General features: G+C 37.2%; 1 protein-coding gene across 7 annotated transcripts in view; it reads right to left on the bottom strand.

Annotated features, from left to right (window-relative positions):
* MAPKAP1 (MAPK associated protein 1) overlaps nt 1–813 on the bottom strand; it is a 357394-nt gene extending 356581 nt beyond the window's left edge. For 3 of the 7 annotated variants that reach the window (XM_074211567.1, XM_074211564.1, XM_074211568.1), the window contains exon 1: nt 524–738. The gene's annotated coding sequence lies outside the window, so the exon portion shown is untranslated. Of the gene's footprint in view, nt 1–511; nt 741–790 lie in introns of those variants that run through there. The other 4 variants (XM_074211563.1, XM_074211565.1, XM_074211562.1 and 1 more) reach the window with 4 other exon arrangements.
* Nucleotides 814–23008: the final 22195 nt, after the last annotated feature.

Here is a 23008-nt window from a genome sequence, read left to right as displayed (position 1 = left end):
GCATTTGTTTTGTATCCTTAGGGCCTGGGACAGAGGGTGACTCAATAAATGCTTGCTGACTTACGCTACAAAAATTGCTGTCATACACGGAAACTGCACTGACCTGCATTAACTGTCCTTCCACTTCCACCCAAAAGTGGGTCTATCGGCACCCCCCTCCAAAACCCCACAGTGAGCCCTCCTCCGCGACAGTCGCCCCGCAGATACTCAGGGGTCTCATTGGATGCGGACAACATTTTACGGCAGAACAACTGAGGCAGAGGTTAGGCGGAGGCTGATGCGCGGTATCCCGGGGGCCACCAGGACCACGCGCCCGTGGAAGAGGGGGCTCCACGAGCGTCCTGGGGGGCGGGGGGAGGGTCTGAGGGGAAGTGGGGTGGAGGGGGTAGGTCGCCCCGGTCACTGCTCCCCAGATCCGGCCCCAAACCCACCCCTGCCAAGAGGAGGCCCAGGAGGAGGCGGGCAACGGCCGCAGCCCCTTCCCCGGACGGGCCCGCCGCTCCCTCCGCACCTCCACACTTACTGGACTCCTGGGGCGGGGGGCGCGGGGGGCGGCCGCAGGCTCGGTCTGGGCCGGGGCCCTCCTCCCAGGCCGGGGCCACTCCGCTTTCCGGGGTTCTCCCCGGTCCCAAAGCAGGCCCGGCCCGGTCCCGCCGCCCCCGCGGCCCGAGGCCCCGCTCAGGCGCTCGGACGCTCAGGCGCTCGGGCACCGCGCCGTGCCCCGGAACCGCATCCCGGGCTTCCCCGGGCCAGCCCGACCCCGACCCCGATTCACCCCGTGCGGCCGCACCGGAAGTCACTCCGAGGCCCGAAGTGCGCACGCTCCAGCGGCGAAGCCTTAGAGCGGCTCCTTCCTCTAGCGGTGACCCAGGTGGGGCGTGGCCTCTGCGCCTGCGCCGACGGGCCGGGGCGCTTCTGCCCAGCTCCTTGGTTCTTAACTTGGGTCCGTGGTATTTGAAGAACTCACGATGTCACAGAAGTATATCTAGAAAAAACTTTAAAAATCACTCATCCGGGGAGGCCGGCCCTTGGAGTCAGGAGTACCTGGGTTCAAATTCGACTTCAGACACTTAATTACCTAGCTGTGTGGCCTTGGGCAAGCCACTTAACTCCACTGCCTTGCCAAAAAAAAAATCATCTAATCCTACTCTACTAATTTTAATAGGAAAAAACTGAGGCCCCAGAAACATTGAGTAAACTGCGCCTTTTATACAGGCAGCAGTTCTTGAACTTTTAGGTCTTATGACCGACCTTTACACTGTTAAAAAAGTGTTGACTTCTGACAGCTTTTTTGGGTAAAATCATTATTCTTGCATTGGAAATCAAAACTGATACTTTTTTTGTACTCAAAGATTTTATTTATTTTGAGTTTTACAATTTTTCCCCTAATCTTACTTTCCTCCCCACCCCCACAGAAGACAATTTGGCAAAACTGATACAGTTTTAAAACCTTTATTATTGATTTTAAAAGAACAAACCCATTAGGTTAACATAAGTAACATATGAAAATCACTTCATAAACAAAAAAATTAAAAGAGTGGCATTGTTTGAAATATTTTTGCAAATCTTTTTAACGTCTGACTTACTTGAAGACAGTTAAATTCATATTGACTGCATTCAATGCAATTCAATGTTGTTTTAATTGAAATGCATGGGGGAAATCCAGCCTCATGTAAATATTTACTTGGAAAAGTTAGGAGTATATCAATCATGTCTTAGAATTATTGTGAAAATAGTTCTGAGGGGCAGCTAGGTTGTGCAGTGCATAGAACACCAGCCCTGGAGTCAGGAATACCTGAGTTCAAATGCAGCTTCAGACACTTAATAATTACCTAGCTGTGTGGCCTTGGGCAAGTCACTTAACCCCATTGCCTTGCAAAAAAAAAATTTTTTTAATGGTTTTGACCTTGCTGGCCATGTGCTGCCAGACATAATTTGAAAACTCTTTGTCTACTGTATGCTCAATGTCACACATGTAGTTAAGTGACTGAGCATTGTTTTGAACCCAAGTCCTCTGATTTCACATCTAGAATTTTTAACACAGGTTCCTGGATTGCAGAGAGGGTATAGACTTTTTTATTTGTAAGTTGTTTTAAGTTTTGTCTCCACTATTATCCTATGAGCTCCTTGAAGGCAGGGACTGCCTGGTATATATGGGCATTTAACATAAATGCTGGATGACATGGCTTTCCTTGCTCTTCATAAGTTTCATAGTATCTCAAATCGGAATGGTACTTTGTTACTATTGTTTACTCATGTCCATCTTTTCATGATACTATTTGGATTTGCCTTTTCCTTCTCTAGCTCATTTTACAGATGAGAAATCAGAAGCAAACAGGATTAAATTGTTGCCACTAGGATTGGGGTAACCAGATAATGATAGAAATTTAGGATAACCAAGAAATGAGAGTCACTGAAAGATGAATGAATTCCAGTGCTCTCTAGAAATGTAAAACTACTCAGGATTTTATTATGAAATATGGCAAAGTAAATAGGTTAAAATTCCTAGAAAAGCAGTAAGCACTTTGAGTACAGGCTAGGTCTTTTGAGTAAGAATAAGAGAGAGAGAGAGAGAGAGAGAGAGAGAGAGAGAGAGAGAGAGAGAGAAAGAGAGAGAACGAGAGAGAGAGAGAGAGAGAGAGAGAGAGAGAGAGAGAGAGAGAGAGAGAGAGAGAGGACAGGCAACCATAAGGTCTGGTTTAATCTTGCCACATAGCAGGGGGAGGCCCATGGTGCTCCATGTGGCCTAAGAAAGAGCATGAGACAAAACCATCCTGCTGGATGGAAGTTAGTCAAAGAAGAAGAAGTTAGTTTGGTGCTACCAAAGCAACTTCAGACAGAACCCAAAATTCAGTAAATCTAGTAACTTTTTAGGGTTACCATTTTTAAGCTTATCATTTTGCATGGCTTGTAAATGATGTTATAGATATCCAATGACCTCTGGTAGGAAGGAAATAAAAGTTCCCCCCACCCCTTGTCTAAGGAATAAGGTTTTAAGGTTCAAGCTAATTTCTGATCATTGATCATTATTGAGTATAAGGGGGAAGAGCAAGACTCCAAGCTTTTCATCCAAGGCTTGATTCATTTCCCACCAAATACCAATTCCTCAAAAAACACATATACCACTTATTAAAAAAAAAAAAAACCTATTTATCCAAATGAGTAGCAAAACAGACTTTATGCTAGCAATATAGAATAAAAGAACTCTTCCAAGTGAGATTTGGGTAAGTCATCTAGAAATAAAGAGGGAAATGAGAGAAGGGGGAGGGGAGGGAAAAGGAGAGGGGAGAGAGGGAGGGAGGGAGGGAAGAAAAGACAGGGAGAGAGAAAGAGGCAAACTGGAGAGCTAGGGAAAGAAACATAATGGAGACTACAAATCTGCCAGTTCTTATATCAGCTTCCTTATTCTTTTCTTTTCCTTCAATAACCTAAAGAGGGGGTTGAACTTTTCCATATCCTCTCTTGAAGGCAGAAGTGCCCAAAGAGATAAAGACAACTATCCCCCCAAAAACACTCAAATGATGGCTCAAAGAAGATTCAAGGGAAAGAGCTTTCTTCTTTTCCCAGTCTTAACAACTTCATTTAACCCTTTACATAGGCAAAAGATAGTGATACAATAAAGAGAGATAGTTCTATACTAATGCTTTGGAAATGAGGCTACAAACATATCATTAATCTGCACAAAAAAATTTTCAGTGGGCTCCTTATTTTTAATGGCATGAAATTCAAACATCAAATCCAGTATTCATGACCTACCATCTGAATAAAACTACCTTTCCTGTTTTATTTCACTCTATTAATCCTCATGCACAATGTTTATTGATTGATTGATTGAAAACCAAAAGTAAATTTAAGCTACCATTTTTATCCCCAGGCAGATACAGCTCTATCCTGTCTGTGTTAGTGCTCTGACATTCTGTGATTAGGTCTACTTAATGTAAGAAACAATTTGACTCCCCCCCAATTATTAGATGATTAATAGCTTACATCTGAGAAGTCTGGGTCTTATGTCTGTAACACCAGGCCTCTATTACACCACAAAACATTTTGGCCAAATTTTTATTTTATGGCATAAGACTACTAGATTTCTTCGATCAACTGATGAATCAGAAAATATATATGTACCAGACATTATGTGAGGCCCTAGGGATACAAAGATTGAAACATTCCCTATTGGCAAGGAGTTTACATTGTTAAATACAAGAAGATCTCTTGGGAGAAAGGATACTAACTTTTTTTTAGGTTTTTGCATGGCAAGTGACTTGCCCAAGGCCACACAGTGAGATCTGATTTGAACTCAGGTACTCCTGACTCTAGGACCAGTGCTCTATCCACTACGCCAACTAGCCACCCCAAGGATGCTAACTTTTGGGAAGATCCAAGTAAGGCTGTTCTTTAGAAGGTTAGTACTTAATCTGCATCATAAAGCAGGAAGGGAACTCTGAAGAAAAGGTAAGAAAGCTTTACAACCCAGTCACTGGGGAAAGCCAGTGAAAAAGCAGAAAATGATAAAGTGTGTGGTATGTGTGAAGAACAGAGAGAAAATCAGTTTGGCTAAATGGGAGGAGAGGCAATAGTTTGTGAGTCTGCAAAGATAGATTGGGGCCAAATTGTGAAGGACTATAAAAGCTAATCACAGGGGATTATATTTGGTGATAGAGGCAGTAGTGAGCCACTAGAATAAATCTAGTAGGAGACTGACGTAGTCAGAGCTTTTCTTAAGGAAAATCATTTAGGAATAGGGTGTAGAGTAGGCTAGAGTAGAGAGAGATTTGAGGCAAGGAAATCAATTAGGAGACTACTATAATAATCTAAGAGAAAGGTGATAAGAGTCTGAATTTAAATGGTAGCTGTGTGAGTAGAGAAGAAGGGTTAGATATAAAAGATCCATAGAGGGAGAAATTGATTTTACATGTGGGGTGAGGTCAGAGTGAGAAATAAAAGAAAATGCAGAAGTTATAAATCTGAGAGAATAGAAGAATGTTAGGTAGATATCCCTAATATGTCATGTTAGGCTCACAGGGAGGCCAGAATGGAAACATCTTTAGCTTTCTCTCCCTCCTTTCTCCAAATTCTTCTTCAAAGGAGACCTTATTCCCCCTGGAAGTAGGAGACTGGGATCAGAGACAGGCTACTGCTCTACTCTCCTTAGAGGAAAATGCTGAGGTCAATTTTTATCTAGCTGTTCCCCTTAAATATTGTTAGTCTAGGAGATATAGTTTTTAGGTTCAAGTTAAACTTTTAATGAATATTTCCTAATGGGAACAGGAGACCCCAAACTTTATATTTAAGACTTGATTCCCTTCCCACCAAATACAAGTTCCACAATAAACATATACATAATAAATACAAGAAAACCCATTAATCTAAGTTGATTGCAAAATAGAAAACAGAAAAAGTGTACATATGAACATATATATCAAACAAAACAGTTTGAAGGATCTCTTCCATTGGAAGTGAGATACCTCATCTCCAACCAAGAGGAAAAAGTCCAAGATCTCATCCAAAGGGCTATTTACCCAAAATAATATAGTAAGCTGAGAAAATGGACATAATGATGATTTCTAGTTCTTTTCATGTCACCTTTTCTTCAGTCTTTTTCTCCCTCCATAAACCTGAAGAAAGGGTGACTATATATATATATATATATATATATATATATATATATATATATACATATATATATATATATTCCCCTCTCAAAGCTGAAAGCTAAACAAACCTGGATATCTCTTTTCTTCTGCTCTCATCAACTCCACCAATAAGTTCCTTATTAATGGACTTTTAAACTTAGGTTGCTTAGGGAAATTTAGAAAAATTCTAGGTTTATGGGGAAAAATAACGCATTCAGTTGTCTACATGTTAAGTTTAAGATATTTCAAGGAATCTAGTTTGAAATGTCCAATAGGTGTTTGATGATATGGAACTAAAAATTTGAAGAGAGACTGATGGTATGTTTAAAGATCCGGGAGTTCAGTCATACAGAAATGTTAGTTAAATCTTGGGAACTGAAAAGGTTAAACAGAGAGTATAGTGAGGGAAGAATAGAGGACTTAGGACAAACTCTTGAGAAACATGACATGAATGATAAGTCATCAACAGAAACTGAAGAATGTTCATTTAAGCAGAGGAGAACGAGAAGAGAATAACATCACAAAACTCAGAGAGGAGAAAATATCCAGAAGAAGGTGATCAGCAATGCCAAATGCAGGAGATAGATCAAGATGGATGACGGTTAACAAAAGATCATCAGATTTGACAATTAAAAAATCTTAATAACTTTGAAGAAAGCTATTTCAACTGTTTGATGGTCAGAAGTTAGACTATAAAGAGGAGTGAATAGGAAAGAGAGGCAATGAAGGTAAATAGCCTTTTCCAGAAGTTTGGCTGAGAAAGAAAAGATATAGAACAATATATAGTTTGATGTGATTGATGGTAGGAGCTTGTGAAGGTTTTTAAGGAGAATGTAGAATTAGGCATGTTTGGAGACAGTAGGGTTAAATCATTATATAGGAAGGGGTTGCAGATTTGAGAGGAAGAAGAGGCAATGAAAATACAATCTATTGGAGAAGATGGGAGCATGTGAGATCAAGGTCACATAGGAGTTGAACTTGACCACCTCATTGTCAGAGACCAAGGGAAAGGAGGAGAAAGTGAAAGATGATGTCAAGAAGTTTTGAGATGAAAGGAAGGAGAGAAGAGGAGCTCAGTGGTCTCAGTATAATAAAGAAGTAGAATCATACATTATGTAGATAGTTGAATATTAACAATTACATTATCTTGAATTGGAGAAGTAAATGTGACATGACAAAAAAAGTACAGGACTCTGAATCAGAAGTTTTTTCTTGACTTCCAGGAAACTGATTACTATATCACAATTATCTCTACTGTGGCAAAATGAAGAGTAAACAATATGGAGCTTAATAAAATAAAATTCTCTAAGTGGAATTTCTAGTATGATTGCAAAAATATATTGAGTAAGACTACCTTCTTAGCAATCATAGAAGCATGGAAAGTTGGAGCTTGAAGGGGTCTTAGAATGAATAATATAACAGATTGTTAAGCCTAGAAGAAATCTTAAAATATAGAACATTAGAACCTGAGGATCATAGACTTTGAGCTGAATGGTACCTTAAAGACCATTAAATCCATTCCCCTCATATTAGGGATGAGGAATCTGAGGCCTAGACAAGTTATGACAAGGTCACACAACTAATAAGTTTCTCAAACAGTATTTGAACCCATGTCTTTATGATTCCAAATTCATTGCCATATTCACAAGGCAATGCTGCCTGAGGCTATAGGGAAAGATCTTAGAACATAGCATATAGAATATTAGATCTGGAAGGAACTCTAGAGATTATCTTGTCCAATCTCTTTCCTTTTATGATGAGGCAAATGAACCCCATAGTAGTTAGTAGACTTAGAAAATAGAGTACAAGTCTTCTGTCTCCTCATTCTACATTCTTTCTACTATATCATGGAGCAGTAAATGGGTTTTGCATGACTATAGAAAATTAAATTACTTTTAAGCTACTTTATATACCATAAAAATCTCTGAATATATTACCATTATCATTATTAAACAAGAGATACATGAGGTGTTCAGGGAGGATGAAGACCTCTGAAGTGAGGGGTTATTAGAAAAGGTGGCATCTCCCCCAAAGGGTAATAAAAATACCCTTTGATCCAACAATGCAATTACTGTGTAGATACCCTGAAGAGATTATGAAAAAGGGTAAAAACATCACTTTTACAAAAATATTCATAGCAGTTCTATTTGTTGTGGCAAAGAATTGGAAATCGAGGGAATGTCCATCAACTGAGGAATGGCTTAACAAATTATAATACATGTATGTTATGGAATACTATTGTTCTATTAGACATCAGGAAGGATGGGATTTCAGAGAAGCCTGGAAAGACTTTCATAAATTGCTGCTGAGGAGGCAGCTAGGTGGTGCAGTGGATAGAGCATGAGCCATGGAGTCAGGAGGACCTGAGGTCAAATCCAGCCTCAGACACTTAAGAATTACTTAGCTGTGTGGCCTTGTGCAAGCCACTTAACCCCATTGCCTTGCAAAACCCTAAAAAAATAAAAAAATAAATTGCTGCTGAGCAAGATGAGCAGTACCAGAGGAACATTTTATACCCTATCAACAACATGGGGGGTGATGATCAACCTTAATGGACTTGTTCATTCCATCAGTGCAATAATCAGGGACAATTTTAGGGAATCTATAATGGAGAATATCATCTGTATCCAGAGAAGGAACTGTGGAGTTTAAACAAAGACCAAAGACTATTACCTTCAATTTAAAAAAAAAGTTGTCTTATGTGCTACATAATTTTGCTGTCTCTAATATTTTATTTCTTCCTCAAGGATATGATTTCTCTCTCAACATATTCAATTTTGATCAGTGCATAGCATGGAAATAAAGCAAAGATTATCAGATTGCCTTCTGTGAGGAGGGGAGAAGGGAGGAAAGGAAGGGGGAGAGAAAAATTGTAAAATTCAAAACCTTACAAAAAATGATAGGTAGAAAAGGTGGCATCTGAACTAGGCTTTATACAGTAATAATAAGCTCTCAAGTACCACAGCTGTGAAAATCTCAGCTAGTTATCACACCCCACTGAGTGTGCATCCAGAATGGTTGTACCTCTGCAGTATCATCTGATATCCCTTGGGCAGAGACTTACTGAATTTTCAGAGGGGTTCCATAACTGACTATCCTTGGATTTTCCTTTAAACCTTATCCCTAATACAGATGTATATGGGATATTCAAGAAGGACTAGCACCTCTGCTGTGAAGTCTTGCTGAGCCCTTTGGGGCTGCTCATTCACCCTTCATGTCCACTTATTACACAACCCTCACCTGTGACTCCAAGAAACTGTAGCATGCACAGTGGACATACCCCAACAAACTATCTTGGCAGATGGGCTAAACTGGGTTTAGGGCAACTGACAGGCTCCAAAGCAGCTGGAGAGTTAGGGGGATGTCTAAGTACCTCAAGACTTCCCATAGAACAATGGGCAGATGGCAACAGAAGCAGGCACTGCAGAATGAGTAGAACCTGGTTAAAAAATACCAAGGTTATCTACTACATCCTGGGCCAATGCCAGTCATTTTGACTTTTGTCTGCTATTTGACTTCAATGATTCTGGAAGAAAGAGTGATGACTTTGCTCAGCTCTGTCTCACTTAAAAGCAATTTTCGTGCAAATCAAGACATCTCTCCATGATGTCATTGGTCCTCTTCAACAACAACAACAACAATAACAACAACAACAACAACAACAACATTATTAACCTAGAAGAATTTCCTTTTTACACTGTTTTCCTATACTTTAGTGGAAAGAACACTAGACTTGGACTCAGTGAACTTGGATTTGAGTCAAGGCTCTACCATATATTACCTTTGGGGCAGTAGGTATATCATTTAGCCTACTTAAATCTGAACCTGTTTCCTTTTTTCATAAAATGGGAATAGTAATACTTATCTTATGTACCTTACCAAATTATGATGAAGAAAATGCTTTAAGTATTTATTATTGGGGCGGCTAGGTGGTGCAGTGGATAAAGCACTGGCCCTGGAGTCAGGAGTACCTGGATTCAAATCTGTTCTCAGACACTTATTATTTACCTAGCTGTGTAGACTTGGGCAAGCCACTTAACCCCATTTGCTTTGAAAAAAACTAAAAAAAAGTATTTATTATTAAAATAGTAATTCATATTTATATATGGATTTAAGACTTTTAAAATGTTCTATATGCATGATTTCATCTTTGTTATTATGACTTGGAAACATTTAAACACTGATGTAAAAATGTGGGATATAGACCACTTCCGAGATTGAGGGGGATAAAAATTCATCTGGAACATTTGTAAGAGCAAAAGGTTCAAGAATATCAAAGAAATTAATGGAAAAATATAAAGGAAGTTTAGCAGTACCAAATATTAAAATATATTATAAGGCACTAATTTTCAAAACTAGCTAAGAAATAGAAATAGAAAGTGGAACAGAATAGACATACAACACACAGCCATAAATTATTATAGCAACCTGGTATCTGACAAATGTAAAGATTTGTGCCCTGGGGATAAAAAAATCAGGATTTGATAAAAAAGCAAAATTGCTGGGCAAACTGGAAAGCAGTTGGTAAACAACAACTTACACATTTACCAAGATATGGTCAATATAGATATATGATCTAGATATAAAGGGAGATTATATATAGATATATATATATATTTATTTAAATGAAAAGAACATAGATAACATACATATATGGATAAACTTATAGATAGAAAAAATTATAAATAAACAAGAAATAGAAAGTATTGTGAGATATAAAATGAATAATCTTGACTACATTAAACTAAAATTTATGTACAAATAAACCAATGAAGCCAAGATTACAAGGAAAGCAGAAAATTAGGGGAATGTTTGAAAGACAGTTTCTCAGATAAAGGTATCATATCTCAAAAATATAGAGAATTTTGCCAAATTTATAAGAATCATGGGGCAGCTAGGTGGCACAGTAGATAGAGCACTGACCCTGGAGTCAGGAGGACATGAGTTCAAATCCTACCTCAGACATTTAATTACCCAGCTGTGTAAGTCATTTAACTCCATTGCCTTGCAAAAAAACCCCAAAATAATACGAATCATTTCCCAACTGATACATGGTCAAAGGATACAGTTTTTCAATGAAAAAAATCGAAGCTATTAATAATAAAATTAAAAAAGCTCTAAATTATTATTGTTTGAAATATTTCACATCTATCAGATTAGCTTAAGTGATAGAAAGGAAAATGAGAACTGGAGAAGATGTGGAAAAATTGGAACACTGATACGTTGTTGATGGAACAGTGAACTGATTTAATCATTTTACAGAGCAATATGAAATCATGCCAGAGTTATAAAACTATACATATCCTTTGATCCATCAATATCAGTATTAGATCTATTTCACAAGGAGATCCAGAGAAAAAGTGCAAGTCTTATATATTCTAAAATATTCATAGCAGCTCTCTTTCTGGTGGCAAAGAATTGGAGGGAATGCCCATCAATTGAAGAATGACTAACCATTTGTAGTATATGATGGTGATGGAATACTACTGTGCTATAAAAAATGGCAAACAGATTGATTGTAGAAAAAAACATGGAAAAAATAGAATGAAAAAAGGAGTAAAATCAGCAGAATCAAGAGAACATTGTATATAGTTCAAACAATATTGTTCAAAGAAAAATTGTGAACAACTAAATTATTTTAAGAGTTATAAATATTCAGATTAACTACAAAGGATCTATGAAGGAAGATGTTATCTACATACAGAGAAAGAAGTGATAAATAGAAGCATGCATAGCATGGTTTTACATATCTATAACTATATTATCTATATCTACTTATATCTATATATCTATCTGTAGATATATCTGTCTAGTTATCTTTCTATCTATCTATAACTGTGTAAAATGTGGCCTTCTCTAGTACAAGATAGAAAGGGAGGTAGTTTGGAACTTAAAATGTAACAAAAAACAAACAATTTAAATACATTAAAAAAAAAGAAACAAGGGAATGAAACACCGGTTGAAAGAAATAGCTTGGTGGCAGCTAGGTGGCACAGTGGATAGAGCATTGGCCCTGGAGTCAGGAGTACCTGAGTTCAAATCCGGCCTCAGACACTTAATAATTACCTAGCTGTGTGGCCTTGGGCAAGTCACTTAACCCCATTTGCCTTGCAAAAACCTAAAAAAAAAATAAGGATTTAACTGAAACAGATTTAACTGAAAAGATAATTCTAAATACCATAAGTTCAAAAAGATTCCTGAAGTATAAACTGCTTCCACTTTAAGAAACAACTAGAGATTCTGAGCTATGAGGATTTTTTTAATATCAGGTATTCAATGTTACTTTTGGAGAAGTATCCATTTTAAGTTTCTCACAATAAGTATTAAATAGCTATTATCATAACATGGAACAATTAAAAATAACTTTGGACTTAAAATTAGGAAATTTTACTTCTAAACGTGATTCTGAAGTTTACTAGCTTTTCAAATCTGAAAAAATTATTTAATCTCTATGAGTTTCAGTTTCCTTATCTGTAAAAATTTAATACAATCAATTCAATTCAACAAGCATTGAGCAAACACTTATTCTCTCTGAGGATCTGTGCTAGGTGCTAAGGAGGAGACAAAAAACACAGCCCCTCTCCTCAAGGAGCTTGCCTTCTATTGTGACAGTATTAGATGATATGAACATAAGAGATAAATATAAAGTATATATGCAAATTAGTAAAAAAAATTGCTAGAGAAAGAAAATGATGAAGGATTGAGGGCTCACCACCTTCCTATGTCCCTTAGTGAAACTGGCAACATTAGGAGAGCTACCTGAACTCAGGTTTAAGATGCTCTGTAGAGCTCAATTTAAGGAGGGGACCAAGGACAGTCAGCTTCTCATTCCCCACTGCTTTGAAACTTCTGTGGACATCTGCCTCATGCCAACATAACCTCAGGAACCTGGATAATCTCATCATCCTGCAAGATAGAATCAGCCTAGGAATTTAACTTTCATCAGTATCTCTGCCCCTTTGATTGGGACCCTCTGATTCAAAGACAGGGTTAGGAGCATCAAAACCTCCTTTTTAAAGGAGGGAACAAAAACTAGTTAGCTCTTTGTTTCCCACCAACCACATGACTTTTTTTTAAACTTTTTTATTTTTTTTAGGTTTTGGTTTTTTTTTTTTTTAGGTTTTTGCAAGGCAGATGGGGTTAAGTGGCTTGCCCAAGGCCACACAGCTAGGTAATTATTAAATGTCTGAGACCAGATTTGAACCCAGGTACTCCTGACTCCAGGGCCAGTGCTTTATCTACTGTGCCACCTAGCCGCCCCCAAGTGTCCTTTCATGAAGATGAAAGTCAGAAAAACAAGAATCTCTTGCCTCTGGAGCTGTTGCAAGCAACTCTGACCCTTATACTGCACAAAAGATGTTTCTATACCAGGGATGGGGAATCTTTTTTCCTGCCAAGAATCATTTGGCTATTTATATCATTTGAGAGCTATATGAAATTATCAACTTAAAATTAACCTGCTATATTTGGTCAAACATTTAATTAATTCACCCCTAAAAAAGCTCCTAGATTTGAATTTCAAGTCCTTTTAATGGTTGCCTTGGCAGTACCAGACCAAATGATTTTATAGACCATATAAGGTTCCTTGGCTGGACAACCCCCATCCCTATTCTATACCAATAAGGAGACCCTTATAACATATAGATCTGAGCCTTGGGTTACATCATGTATAGTAAATCTCCTCCTATAAAAGTAGCCATATTTTCCCACAAATAGATAGAGAGAGAGATATAGATATATACCTTCAATGAAGAGAGTGGGTATGAATAGCCATCACTGATTAGGGTCCAGATGGAAGGAATACTGGAAAACACATCTCTGTTATTGAAGGATCCCTTATGTCTTCTGGTAATGACCCTGATATTCCCTTTTGAGTTCTCTACTAGTCTTTGAAGTTTTCATTTGAGTGATAGATGCTCTGATAGCTGGCAGGTATAGTGTTCCACCTTGACCTTGCTCCCTGCCACTAACTCCCTGGCTTTCTTCCCTAGAGTCAGTTAAGACAGCCTTCTCAGCTCACATAGAGTGGTAAGACCCTTTTCCTGATAAGGACAGTCAAAATAGTTCTTTTGTCATAACCAGCATATCCAGCTACCAAAAACCAAGAAGAGTCTCCAGGCTCTTCTGATCTTCATGTTTGAGGGGGAGGTGGGGGAAAGTAAAGCTCAAAGTCTTTCTATTATACATAGCAGTCTGATTTAGGAGTAGCTTCTCCTAGGATCCTTTCTGGTGTAGCTTGAAAATGAATTTGAGACAAAACAAAAGGTAAGCTAAGGCAATAAGGTCTAGCTCTTGTCTTTATGATGCATATTTGTTATCAGCAAAACCTAATTGTGAGGGTGCTGTGTTTTATCCAGAGTGTGTGTGTTGTCAGGGGGTTGGGAGGAATGGACTGATTTCCTCTACACCAATAATAACTAGAGGAATCAGGAAATGCCTCTTGAAGGAGGTCACATCTGGCCTGTACTTTGAAGGAAGCAAGAGATTCTTCAAAATAATGATGAGGAAAGAGTGCATACCAGACAAAGGATGCAACTTGTCCAGGGCACTGAAATGGGATGAAGCAGTGTGTAGAAAAGTCAGTCAGGAAACCAGTGGTATTAGAGTAGAGAGTGTGTGATGGGCAATACAATGAAATAAGACTGACAATGTAAGTTGGAACCAGGTTGTAGAAAGTTTGAATGCCAAGCAGAAGATTTTGTATTTTATTCTTGAGGCAGTAGGGTGCCATTGGATATTTTTAACAGGATAGGTGACTTTCTCAGATCTTTGTTTTAAGATATAAGTTTGACAGCTATGTAAAAGATAGATTGGAATGGGAAGAAGCTGGAAGACAAAAATTTTTTTAGAGGGGGGTATTATTTCAATAATTAAGACAGGAGGCAATAAAAGTCTGAACTAGGGTTGAGACTGTATAGGTGCTATCACATGGTACAGTTATGGGGGAAATGAATTTTAAACCTTAAAAGTGAATTATTGTTATTATGACATATACAATCTACTGATTTTATTTAGTATTTAGTCTCCCAAATTTGGACAGGAAAACCAACTTCTTTTATTTCTCTTCTTTTAAATGTTAGCTGGTACTTTAGGTACCAACTCCTAAATTAATTGATGTTAGCAGTATTTAGAATATAAAAAACAGAATCATGTACATTTTGTCAAATGCAACTTTCAAGAATGCATAATTAACAGTGTATCCATTAATATACAGTATGTTGTAACAGCAAGACATTACTATCATAAATAAAGGTAGACATGGATAAATTTATAATTAAAAATGCATTAGGAATTACAAGCATAATTTATTTACTAATGTGCACTGGAATAAATTTAATGTGTAATATTTTTAAATGTGGCATTAATAAATAATAGCAAACATAAAATGTTTTTGCAGCTAAAAATATTTTAATAAATATTTTGTATGCTAACCTGCTAGAGAGTAAGAACTACTACAAAATAAAGTTTATAAAATTGAATGACAACATAAATGATATTTAAAAAATATAGTCAAAATATCCAAAAAGGACCAGAAGTCAGTACCACTTACATATATCAGTGATTTGTGATTTTATTTGTTGGGAATGCTCCCTCTCAATTAATGCAGGTCAATATCCCTATACTTATTAGTACATGGTCTTTAACTGGAAAAATCTATCTAATAGGGATTTCTAGACCAAAAAAAAACAGGTCCCCTTTTCCATTTCAGGATCTTTTTCTAGAACACTCCATGACACATAAGTTCTATATATTTTGATCTCCAAATTCTCTTCTGCCATCTTTGCTGAGTGATCTGTAGTAATCTGAAGTTCATATCATTTATGCACACACACACACACACACACACACACATATATATATATATATATATATATATATCATCTTACTTGTATCCTTATTAATGTAAGGATAGAGTGGGTTGATTGATTTACTCTATTGAGTCATCCCACCCCACTTCAAGTGATAAGTTGTCCCATCAGTCTTAATCATGGGATTTAGTGTGAAAACTACTTGGAACTAAAGTGATGTTTGCACAGGAATTATGTTCATATAGGTCAAGCAAACGTGGTCACTTTCTAGGGGTCACCTATAAATTATCAAGTTAGTACAGAATTGGGATCATTCAAAAAGTTGAAGCAAATGTTCAGGTTGATTGATTGGTTGTCTTTTGTTCTTGAAGAGGACCAAAATGACATCACTATGTTAGAGTCAAGGTACAGTGTGAAGAGTTGTGGCCGACCAGACTAAAACAAGTTTGAAATGCACAGGTCAGGCATAAATAGTATAAATGAACATTTGATGTGGATTCTCTAAATTTGTGCATGCCACATTTTTTTTGAGAGGTTTCAGTTCTGCTTTGCTATTAGATAATTTTAGAAACTTAGTTTGCTTGAGGTCTTACCTTTCCAGAGAAATTATACTCTACCAGTTGGAATGAGGGGAATGACCAAAGGAAATATCTAAAGATAGAGCCATGCAACCAAGCAAACCAAACTGTGATGCAGGGCACATTCAGGGAAGACTAGTGTGAAGACTGGGTTCCTTTCCACCTTTAATGTCTACCTGATCCACCTAGCTCTTACCTGTGGCTTTAAGAATTAGTCACATGTTCAGTGGGGGCATCCTGATAATCTATTTCAGCAGAAAGGTTAAACCAGGTTGAGGGTAACTGAGGGAGTCTCAAACCCATCAGTAACTTAGGGGATGTCTTTTCCAAGTGTATAAAAACTTCCCTGGTGAAATGAATGCATCTACTCATTTTGTTCATACCAATTTGTTCCTATAGCCAGGAAAGCAGCTGGAGTGGAATGCTCTGTGAACTTGGTTAGACACAGATGAAGCCACCATCAGTCATCTTGATTCTGTCCTACCACTGGATCATAATGATTCTGAGAGAGAGATCGACACTTAGAGCAAGTCTATCTTACTTAAATCCAATTTATATACAAGTGAAAAGAGCATTTTATCATTTTTTAACTTATCTCAAAATCCTATAATGACAGGCAAGTGACAGCAGCAGGTGTGGATACATTGAAAGTTGTAGTCCACAATCTGCATACAGGTAACCCAGGCTATGGGGTCATCTTCTCACTGGAAACAGCAGTTTTGGCACCTCCCTGACTGTCTGAGGAGCCTTTTAAGAACCACACTGTTCATCTCCTGGTATGAGGAAGGGGCTAGAAAATGTGCTCTGAAAATTGTCTGCTAACCCAACCATGGTCTTATTACCATGGTCTGATTACCATGGCAGGCAGGGATCCCACCCTGCAGTTGAAACATAAAAAAACTTCTGCAAAGATAATTCCATTGATCATTAGTACTTGGAATGTGTGCACACTAATAGACATCACAAAAATCCAGTAGACAGATGAACAGCTCTTGTTGCGAGAGAATTCAGCAGGTATCCCATCCAAATAGCAATACTAAAAGACTGGCAATAATTCTGTATGACTTTAATGCTAGAGTACGCTTAGACTACTAGGGATGGCAGTGAGTCCTCGGGAGGAATGGGTTGGAAACAGAAACAGCAGTAGTCATTTACTTCCAAAGACTTGTGCATCTCATGACTTCATCACCAACACAATTTTCACTTAGCACAATGAAACTTCATGGATGTGCCTTCGCAGCAAACATTGATATTTAACAGATGGTGTCACTGTAGGAAGAGACAGACAGAATGTCAGTGACAAAGGTAATATGTGACAAAGAGTACTGGACTGATCATAATCTGATCCTCTCCAAGCTAACTATTCACATTCAACAAAAGTGTTAGTCCTAAGACTTTTTTTGATTACCAAAAGACTTTATTCTCTGAGAGGGAATAGTTTGTAGCTAACTTGGAGGGAAAGTTGAGCCAAGACACTGTTGGAAACATTGGAGCAGAAAAGGAGTAGACAACTTTTAGAAATTTGGTGTACTTCATTGCATTTGCTCATCTAGTTGAGAACACTCTCAAACATCAATATTATTTAATGAAAATGATGGTGAAATTCAGAAGCTATTAAATGGAAAATGAGAATTCCAAAGAACTTACCAACAGGACAGTTCATCCACCTCTAGGAAGGCAGCATTTAACTCCATCAAAAGAAATGTACAAGCAAAACTTAGAGAGATATAAGATTCTTGGAGGAGTAAGAAGGCAAGTGAAATTCAGTTTTATGCTGATAGTAACAATCCAAAGTGCTTTTATGATGCCCTAAAGATTATTTATGGGCCAAAGATGGTTTGTATCTCAACTGTTTTGTACTGAATGACCCATATAGATTAGCGATAACAACATAATCCTGAGAGATGGGCTGAATATTGCATATTACTCTCAACAGACCATCATCAATTAATGCTAAAGCCTTTGATCCTTGACCTAAGGTTGAAGTCAGTCCTTCTCAATATACATTTCCAAGTGAAGAGGAGGTTTTGCATGTCATTAGGTTCCTCTCCTGTGGCAAAGCACTTGATGCTGATATTATTTAGCTGAGATTTATACGGTAGGGAGGTCCAGTGCTCAGACAAAAGCTGTGACAATCACAGGGACATCTGTCTCTCTGTCACTGCTGACAAGATTCTTGCAAAAGTTCTCCTTAATAGGCTGATCCTTCACCTAGAAGTTGGTCATCTACCTGATAGCCAGTGTAGCCTCAGAAAAGACTGAGGAATGGTGAATATGGTATTTGCTGCCTGACAACTCCAGAAGGAATCCTAAGAACAGAACAAATTATCATGAGAAATCAAGAAAATCTTCCAGAATGTTGGGTGGGAAGCTCCTATGGTAAAATCTCATGCAGACATGGATTAGTGTCCCACAGGGCAGACAGATATAGATAACTTGTGATCTCTCATTGTAGGGTTCCCCCAACTGATAAGATTTAGATCTATTTGAATATTGTAGTTTCAATGGTAAGAAATATAGAATTATTTTTAAAATTAATAATTTAGTAACTAGTAGTTTTGACCTGAGGTTTGTTGCCTTTTAGTGTAGTCTTTACTCATATTACTTATATTTACTTATATCATTGTGTGTGTATGAAATATAAGTATATATGTATGCATATATTTGGTTCTGCTTTCTTAATTCTGTATCACTTCATATAAGTCTTTCTTTATGGGGAAATAGGATTCCACTACATTCATATTTTACAATTCATGCAGCCATTTCCTAATTGTTGGCTATATAGTTTTTTCCCCAACTTTTTGTTACTACAAGTAATGCCAGCCCCTTGTGTTTCTGTTAAGGATACTATTGTCCCTCTATTTACTTAGCCCATGACCTCAGAGTCAAGTCTTGCTCTTTACTCCCTCTCTTTGTATCTCCATATCTAATTTGTTGCCAAGACTTGTTCATTTTGCCTCCATATTTCTCTTATCTTTCCCAAGTATAGCCATCACAGTTCAAGCTCTCATCACCTCTTACCTTGATTACTACATTCACCTCCTAATTACTTTAGTCAAGTATCTCCCTCCTCTAATCCTTTCTACATTTAATTGTTAAAGTGACTTTTCCTTCAGTAAGATCTATTCTTCTCACTTTCCTATTTAAAAAGTTCCAGTCCTTGCCTCTAGGATAAAGTATAGACTCCTATAGTTGGCATTTAAATGCCTTTACAATCTGATTTCAACCTACTTTCATAACTTTATTTTAATAATTCCCCTTCATGTTTTCCTTGTTCCAGCCAAGATGACCTACTTACCCTTCCCCACACATAGTGCTCCATTTACTATCTCCATGCCTTTGTTCAGGCTGTTGTTCACCATGAAATGAACTCTCTCCTCACCTTGTTTTTTGGAATCACTAGATCCCTACAAAGCTCAATTTCAGTGGTGGTACAAGAAGCTTTTTGTCTTCTCCTGTTTCCCATAATACTTATTAGCAGATGATGATGTTTGTCCTTCATTCTCGAAGAAGATCATGACATCAGGGAGGTAATGAGTCATGACAAGCAAATGAATTGGATTTGAGTGAGGGGGTGCTAGGCTAAGTCACTAGTCTCACTTTCTCCTCCAGAACCATCTGGGTCCAGTGGCCAGATATGAATCAGGAGAACTGGAGATGGCCCTGGATGGGAGGCAATCAGGATTAAGTGACTTGCCCAAGGTCACACAGCTCCTAAGTGTCAAATATCTGAGACCATATTTGAACTCAGGTTCTCTTGACTCCGGGGCTTGTGCTCTATCCCCCGCACCATCTCGCTGCCCATTTAGTGGGTATATATTTTGTGTTTGTATATACATGTACATCTTGTTTCCATTGACAGAATATAAGTTCCTTGAGAGGAGAAATTATTTCTTTTTTATCTTTGTAACTCCAGAGTCTTGCATAGTGCTTGGCTCATAGTAGCCAATAAACTGTTTTTTACTTGTTAAGATCTTTTTACAAATGACTTCTTTCTTTTCGTTGATCTCCTTGTAGGTAGGAGGTAATAATGATAACTGACATTTGTATAACTATCATTTAGTTTTAACAACTTTATATTTATGTCTCACAACAACCTGGTGAAGTAACTATATAGGTATTAATATATTCATAATATAGATAAGAAAATTCAGCCTCCGGTAGGTTGTGTGATTTTTCCCAGGGGGAAAGATGGTAGTAAGAGTCAGAGAAAGGAATTTAAGTCAATTCTTTCTGACAACTTCTAGCATTTTATTCCCTGTCTCATGCTACTTCCCCAAAGCTACTTCCCATATTTCTTGGAATAAAAATCCAGTTAGTGGTATCTGGATCAAAGAGTTCGACCAATTAAGTAACTTTACTTGCAAAATTCTAAGGTGACTTTTTTCCAGCCAAAATTCCGCAAACCCTACTAATGTGAATTTATCCTTATTATCTTTATCAATTTGGTGAATATGAGGTGAAAGACCAAAATAATTTTAATTTACATTTCTCTTATTTTTAATGATTTTTTTGATGCTTTTCAGATGGCAATCAAAATTTGAATTTATTCTTTTGAAAATTGTTCTTATATTTTGATCACTCTTCTACTAGGCAATCATTCTTTACCTTAAAGATGACAGGGGAATTATACTTTATCTTAAAGATGTCAATTTTTTTTTAGATTTTTGAATGTCAGGTTTTCATCAGAAATGCTTAATGCATATATAATATATGTGTTTATAATATACATTTAGTTTAAAAATGTTTATATAATATGTTTATGACATATGTTTATATAATATATGTTTATATGCATAAAATCTATTTATTTTAATTGTATAAAAGCAGTTCAATTTTATATATTTGAAATAAACTATTTTATGTTTTAAAATATCTCTCATCTCTTACTAATTATGAATTTCAGTCTCTGTCCATGGTTGTGAAACATATGTTTCCATCTTCTACTTTCCTAATGGAATGGTTGGCTAATCTGGAATTTATGACAAGTATGTTGTATAATATGCTGGTATTGGTCCATTTTCTTCCAAACCTCATGCTTGTTTTTCTAATAATTCTTGTTGATTCAGAAAATCCTTTCCCTGGAAGTTTGTATCTTTATGTATATTAAACAACTATTGTACATATTTCCTCTGGTGTCTTACTTATCTTACTTATTCTGTTGATCAATTTTGCTACATATAGTATGAGATAGTTTTAATAATCACTGTTTTATAATGTTTTCATTAATTTGGATGAAAGTCTGAGGTTTGAAGATGATCAGCTACTGTTGCAGTTTTGATCAAAAATGATGCCAACTAGTGATCTGGTGGCTTTATTCCCATGACCTACAGGGAAGCTTCTGAGAAAACAAAATCTTCTGATTCCTGGGGAATATGGAGTATACTTACAATTAATCCATTAAGAAACAAGTTTGGAGATACCTGTGTGTTGTCCCACAATTAGACCTTCAAGTGAAAGGTCTAGCCTGTACTGATGATTAGTCCATTGAGAGACTGGCTTGGATGTGCCATGTTGTTGTTGCCAACTTGTTACCAGAAAAATCATATACTGGTGAGTTACCTGATATTGTTGGGATGCTACAGTGCCTCACTGATATGGAAGGGAAACTATACACAATGCCATATATTCTTGCAACATCCAGGTCTTCACCAGAAGTCCTGTTTCCTAATTAAATCAGGCCATGAGGTGAAGCAATTCTGGAAAAGAAAGTGAGAAAGATGTCTTTACCCAACATTCTCCTCACTATAATAAACATAATGTATGTCATGTCATCATTTATATGACAACACTGTCCTTTTTAAGTACAAAGGACAACTATTTGTTGCTATTATTATTATTGTTGTTGTTGTTGTTGTTATATAATTTGAGATGTGTTAGCACCTTTACTTTTTCCATTATTTCTCTTGATATTATTGATCTTTTATTATTCCATATGAATTTTGTTATTTTGGGTAAATTAAATTTAGGGTCTTCTCTGATAGCTACCTAGATATGGGTTCTGACAATCTTCATTTTGCTTTCTATTTCCAATACTTCTTATTCTGGCCTGGGACAGTCTCTTAGTGGTTTATGTTCATTAATTTGGAATGAAATGAGAGATGCATAGATCATTCAACAGTTAACAAAAAAAGTTTACTTAGCTATAGCTGAAGAAGGATATTCTACAAGAATACACATCAAGGATACTCTTAGTTGCTTTAGCTAATTAAAGTTACCCTACCTCTGGGTAATGTTCCTGGTAGTGTGCCAATCAAACATCAGAAAGGGACTGACTAGGGATTAATGTTACAAAACTGAGTCTTTAGTCTTCAAGTCTAATCTCAATGATTGTTTTAGGAAGTTTTGGAATGGCGGTGGGGCATTAGAAAATTGTTCCTAAACATGTCTGAGTAATTTTCTTACATAACTTCCGGAAATGTATTGAAATTCTCAAAATATCACGTCATCTTCTCCAACTCTCTGTTTCTCTGCAACATTCATTGATGAAGAGATGGTTCTTCTTTCCTTTAAGGCTAATCCTTCCACTTAGATTCTCTTGCCCATCCCCTTCAGTCCTCTCAGGAAACTTTCTTCCTTCATCATTCCCTTTTTCTTCTTTTTCAGTCTTTCCTACTGCCTAAAAATGTGCTCACATCTTCCCCAACATTAAGCCTTCATTTGATCCTAGATTCCCTCATACTTAACAAATATCTTTTCTCTATCTGGCATATGAATGCCTAGCAAGGGTTGTCAATACTTGACCTCTATTACCTCACCTCCCACTCTTCAACTCCTTTTAATCTGGCTTTCATCTCCACAATTCAACTAAAATCATTCTCACCAACTCTCCAGGGTTACCAACAATCTTCCTCCTCTCACCTTTCATTTGCTTTATGCAGGTTTTCTTTTCCATATATTTATATCTTTTTCCAGTGATTCTGTTCCTATAGGAGAAACCTCTCTAGAGAGTTTTCCCCCTTTTACTTATTCCATTAAAAATTGTTTG

This window comes from Macrotis lagotis, chromosome 1, assembly GCF_037893015.1.
Source record: "Macrotis lagotis isolate mMagLag1 chromosome 1, bilby.v1.9.chrom.fasta, whole genome shotgun sequence".
Classification (NCBI taxonomy): Eukaryota; Metazoa; Chordata; class Mammalia; order Peramelemorphia; family Peramelidae; genus Macrotis; species Macrotis lagotis.
The sequence above is the reverse complement of the archived record's forward strand: the minus strand, read 5'-3'. Positions and strand labels throughout refer to the sequence as shown.